The 5,929-nt window shown below is 42.0% G+C and overlaps 1 protein-coding gene across 1 annotated transcript in view; it reads left to right on the top strand.

The window, feature by feature from the left end:
- Positions 1 to 3,771: 3,771 nt before the first annotated feature.
- Positions 3,772 to 5,929, top strand: part of LOC308159573 (jun dimerization protein 2-like) — a gene marked incomplete at its 3' end in the record, with an annotated part of 10,581 nt that continues 8,423 nt past the window's right edge. Inside the window, exons 1-2 of the mRNA XM_080533390.1 lie at positions 3,772 to 3,836; positions 4,738 to 4,786. The remainder of the gene's footprint in view (positions 3,837 to 4,737; positions 4,787 to 5,929) is intronic.

The following is a 5,929-nucleotide window of genomic DNA, read 5'->3' as shown; positions in this document are numbered from 1 at the left end:
TGAACTGATGCAATCAAAGTATTTTGATCATAGTGGTTGTGCGCTGAGCATATACATTTGCATTTCATTTAGAAGACTCTTTGATACAAAGCAACATACAATTGTCAAAAGTACAGTTGTCTAAGTAAGTGAATCCACTATACATCAGTCATATAGAACCTTCGATAAGAACAAGTGCCATCGGCAGTCACAATGCTAGAGAAAGGAAGGGTTTTTTAAGATAAGATTTTTGTCTAAAAACCTGTTTCAAAAGCATTTATGCAGTTAATTAATATTTGACAAATTAATGTGAATTAAAAGGTACTAAACAATAATGCATCAAGGAACATGCAATTTCACCTAGCCTATACTGTTTTTACCTACTCCCACACTGAATGAAAGTCTTATGAGTTTGGTTTAGGCCTCGCTAGACTGTTTCAGCTCATCATCCATCTCTTTCGGCAGATGATGGCAAGTGCACTCAACCTCATGTTTAAATGCAAATCTTTCCTACTGAGGAATGCAATCAAAGCCTTGCTTGGTGTGGAAAGATGTCAAACCTATGCACCTCTCAAGTGGGCAAAAGAAATGCAATCTTTAAACAGCCATTTGTCATTGTCTTTTTTGTCTCTGGGAAAAATCTGATCTCTCAGCAAAAAAAAAATCTTACACTATTTAAAAGTAATTTTTCTGCACTGCAAGACTTGAGACTCTCTGATCAGCAACATAAACAATAGAACACAAAAAATGAACACCGGTCCATATGATTTTCATTTGCATGTTTGAACTCAGCATGGTATATTTTCACTAAAATGTCATTATGAAAGAGTGTTGCTTTTGGCTGGTGCTACTCCCTCTGAAACTGCTGGTGTGCCAACTGGGAACAGACCGTGTGTGTGTTCCTGTACTGATTGACATCTCTGGCTGCCTTCCTCGTCAAGCAGGAGAGCATTTTTTCGAAAGTCTTTGTCCAGACAGAGTGCAGCCTCTCACTCAAACACGCCTGGGACCCCTTTGGTGAAACTTGCCTGCCGGCGCTCAGTTCCACTTCTTTCCCCCCCAGTCGTGAAATGCCTCCCCTCGACTTGTCATCTATGTTTGGAGAGACTGTGACGCATAGACCCCCGCCCCCCCCGCCACCCGCCTCAGAAACTGGACATAAATCATAGCGAAAACCAAATTAGAATCTAAAAAAAGGAACAGAGGAGGGGGGGGGGATATTTTGGTGCGGTGCAGTTAACACAGCTGCTTGTTCCAGGTGGACAGTTGAGAGGGCATCATGGAGGACTATCACTTTAACCCCCATATTCATTTCAACATTCATCAAGACCCAGATACAGTTTTGCAACCTCTATTTGAGTCACGTCTCACACATAAACTGCTCTTCAAGGGGAGCAAGTGCCAATTGCCTCAATTAAATGGCAACAATCATTTTATTGGTTGAACTTTGAGTTACACTGTTGATTTCCTATTCATCATGTAACATTTACATCTGAGTAAGTATAAGCAGAACTGACAAGCAGGTATCACAATTCATAATTAAACCCGCAGGCATAATTGGTCACAGGGGACAAAATAGGTTCAATCACAAACATTTTTTTTTTCCGGTTAAGAACACATTCTAATAAGTATTCCTAAATACACCCTCCATTTCAACATATAATGGTCTGAGGCAAGTTCTAATCTCAAAAATTAGACCTACATCATACATTCTACATCACATTTCAATGTTTGAGCCAATAATCATATTCTATCATGATGGCTTACAAGGACCTCTTCTAATTGAGGATTCATTACATTGTTGTGATTGTTAGATGATACTTCTGTGTATGACTACTTTGTACGAGGGTTCGGTAAATTTTTTGACAAAATGTGTAAACTGTCCAGACAAGAATTGATGCCAGGGTAGACTAAAACATGATGCAGGGATAAAAACAAGCAGCTGACTTAAAAAGGTAGTCTATAGGTGGGCTGCCACTAGAGGGAGACAAAACTGTCCCTAGGCCAGCCATAATACATCCCAGGTGTCTGTTCTCGAATTTCCCAGCGCTCACAATAAACCATTTTTTTGTCATTAAAGCCTAATTTACAGTCAGTCACCAACTCTGCATTTTTTCACATCTCAAAACCATCTCCAGTCTCCACCCTTCACTGATACCTCTGCTGAAACATTAATATATGCTTTTGTCACCTCCCATCTGGATTATGAAAACAGAGTTCTTGATATTTCCAGCAAGGCCTTGAATCGGCTACAATATGTCCAAAAATCAGCTGCCAGGATCCTCACCTGCACTAAACCCTGGTAGCACATCATCCCCAGCCTGCAACAACTTCACTGGCTCCCTATAAAATCCCCACTAAATAGAATCTCCTTCAAGGTCCTCCTCCTGACCTTTAAGGCTCTCCATGGCCTGGCTCCTGCCTACCTAACTGACCTACTCCAAACATCCACCCCTGCACGTGGTCTCCGATCCTCCTTGTCATACCCCGCACTAGACTGAGCCTTTTCTGCTGCTGCACCCAAGCTGTGGAACACCCTTCCACCAGCCATCCGATGCTCTGATGCTTTCAATACATTCAAGACCAGACACAAGACCCATCTGTTCAGACTCAATTCCTACTTCTATTCCTACACTATCGTTGCCTGAGCTCTTCCACCATTTTTGATCTTGACTACAATCTTTTAATATTTTTCTTTTCTTTTTTTGTACAGTGTCCCTGATACTGAGAAAGGTGCTTTTATTATTAAAATCTATTATTATTATTAGTATTATTATTATTAGCCATACACCCATAATGGCAGAAGTACTGGAAAGGACAGTGTGAAAGTTCAAATCTGAGCCAGCACAGTAGGGATCGGGTCAACCATGTAATGTATATAACAAGCCCCCCAGTTACTAGAACACAAAGGGGAGTCCACTGCAATAAAACAGCCAAAACACCTTTGAACAAGTGTGGATTTAGTCTATGCTGGCTATCTATGTCAATAAGGGAAAAGGTAAGAGGTCAAAACATCTGTTACACAAACAGTTATAAAGGTCCTACTTGCAACAGAGAAAATATCCCATTAAGTCATTAGAGGGCACAAATAGAATACCAGAACACCAAATAAGACCAAATGCTACATGTTGGTGTGAATGGAGCCAGCATCAGATTCCAATGCTAAATATATGGAATTGCTCTCTCTCTCTCTCTCTCTCTCTCTCTCTCTCTCTCTCTCTCTCTCTCTCTCTCTCTCTCTCTCTCTCTCTCTCTCTCTCTCACACACACACACACACACACACACACACACACACACACACACACACACACACACACACACACACACACACACACACACACACACACACAGTTCCTGGAAGGTAAAAAAAACTTCAGATAAAAAAGAACTACAGGTTAAGTATACCTGTAATACACAATGTTTCCAAACATGACTTTCTTTTTCTTTAGACAACATCAGCATGTGTGTGTGTGTGTGTGTGTGTGTGTGTGTGTGTGTGTGTGTGTGTGTGTGTGTGTGTGTGTGTGTTTATAGCCACAACTTTACGCGCACGGTGCGTGGGCGCACCGGGTCTCTCCAAACACAGCCGAAAGTTTCCTCGCAGTAATGTTGTGTGTGTTTTTTTTGGTTGCTAGGGGTGGAGCGAACAAGCCTTTTTTTTCATTCAGCCCTCCTCTTCGCTGTATTTTCATCCATGCTTACGTCTGGGACAACAAGTTCCGCATTCCCGAGCCCTCCCAGATACAGATCAGTATTTAAACGGGCTGATGCAACTGTGGCGTTTAGTCCCAAAACCTACATCCGATTCACAACTTTCAGATTCACATGATCCTCTCGGAATTTGGACCCAGAACAGGTAAGCGCATTGTTTCCCCCCCTTCTGTCTGTCTAGTTGTGACTAGACAAACGTGAACTGATTTAGTCTACTGTAAACATTTGTAAAATACTTTTTAAAACTCATCAGAGGTTTGGTGTGTTGTGTTTTGTGCGCTTTTCTTTTGCTTTACAGTTTTAGGCAGCGTTCAGTTTGCAAGAGGATTTAATTCTACAAATTCTACGTTTTTCAATAGATTGTATGATGTTATGTGAAGAAGGCAATACATGTATTTGTTAGCGGAGCCTTAGTTAGAATTAAACTTTGTTACAATAATGTATCGAGGCGTTTGAAGTGTTAATATCAACTCAACTGCCGTGTTATGTAACGCGTAAAACACGCAACAGCCATCGACCATATGTACAGCTTGGCAAAACCTCCGCACTTGAAAGGGACAGATAATGTTTTTTTTAGATGTTGTTACAAAGTTTGCAAAACGCACGGTCGCACGATAGCATTGCTATTGAACTTGAAGGCTGCGTTCGTAAATTCGCTCTGGAAATCTGATCAGCACTCATGGAATGCCTCTTGTCCAATCAAATTACTTGAACCCAGTGTGCGTTACGGCGCTCTCAGAGCAAAGTTACGAACGCACCCGAAGTTCAAGGGACAAACGAGGGTGCTTAGATACTGTCAACGTGTTCTATGGGCAACTTAATTGCCAACCAACCAGTACACTGACATTTTGATTGACTGTGCGTATATGTTCATGATAATGATGACGAGTAGCCTCATATTATGTTACTACTCAATTCAATGGAGAGCTGTACAGCAAAGCTTCACTGTGTGTGTGTGTGTGTGTGTGTGTGTGTGTGTGTGTGTGTGTGTGTGTGTGTGTATTAACTCTTCATGTGTATTAACTCTTCATGTGCTGTTATTACAGTGTCCACACATTAATGCACCATTGGTAGAAGAGGATTGCAGCCAAATTTGTGAGTAGGTGTTTCATGCTTATCATCTTTCTCAAAATGGCCTCTAAAGGTTTTCAGTTAATTTTCAAGCTGTGTTTTCTTTGACAACAAGCACATTTGTGTTTTACAAAGGAGCAACATCAGTAAAATGGCCTCATTTATGTAATACCACTGGAAACCTTTCTAACTCATGTAGTTTATCCAAGGAAACTTCATTAGCCTAGTTAGCATAGTTATCATATCATTGAACATTTGATATTAGTGAACCCGAAGCTTATTTGGCTGAGTCTGTATGTGGTCCAGACTCACTGGGGTTGTGTCTGGACTGGCTCAATCACCTTTTGGCTAATTAAGTTTACGCACTCAGCACATTTACATTCATAGTACTGAAGGTGTTTGTGACTTGCTATGGTTCCCAGAAAACCAAAGGTCCAATGGGAGAAATTAAGGAAAAGTTTGTTTATCAAATGTCTTAAGAGATGTTCACGCTCTGACAGTATGGTCCTGAAAGCACCACTTTATCAATGCAACAATGATCAAAGCTCTCTTTCGTTCTATTAACGTAGTTAGCAGTAGCGATGTTACCATTACCCTCATGCCTATGGGTAACTATTGTTTTATAAGTCAATATTTACTATGCTTTATTACAGTATCTCTATCTAGGTCAGGGGTAGTCCTAGTTAACCGTCCCAGTGGCCCATAGGCCATTGGTATGGGGAACATATCACAGTGGACATGGCTACAGAAGTGTGTGTGTGTGTGTGTGTGTGTGTGTGTGTGTGTGTGTGTGTGTGTGTGTGTGTAGGGGGAGGGGAGGGGGGGGGGTAAATGCCCCAGTGCCTGCCCGGGCACATCCGTGGGATGGTTTCCGCATAAATGGTATGCTGCTGTGGATTAATGGGGAAGGGCTGGCGAGCCGACAGGCAGCGCAGGCCAACGGGGCCGAGGCTGAACGTGGGCGCGCTAGGTTTATTTTAAGTAGAAATGCCTTTCAGTATGTCTCTGGAGAGCTGGGGCTGGCCAAGCTGCAGCCTCCCTACAGTAGACGCATTGCAGCTAGCTACGCAACAGCTAACACCGGCTTGTGTCACTAATACTGTAGGAGCACCCACTCAACTCCTTTAATGCTGTGGGTATCCCAGTGTTTTTTTCAGTCTCTAAGTC

The sequence above is a fragment of the Nansenia antarctica genome (genome assembly GCF_963989245.1).
Source record: "Nansenia antarctica genome assembly, chromosome: 1".
Taxonomy (NCBI): Eukaryota; Metazoa; Chordata; class Actinopteri; order Argentiniformes; family Microstomatidae; genus Nansenia; species Nansenia antarctica.
Note: the sequence above shows the minus strand (reverse complement) of the source record. Positions and strands in the feature narration are given on the sequence as shown.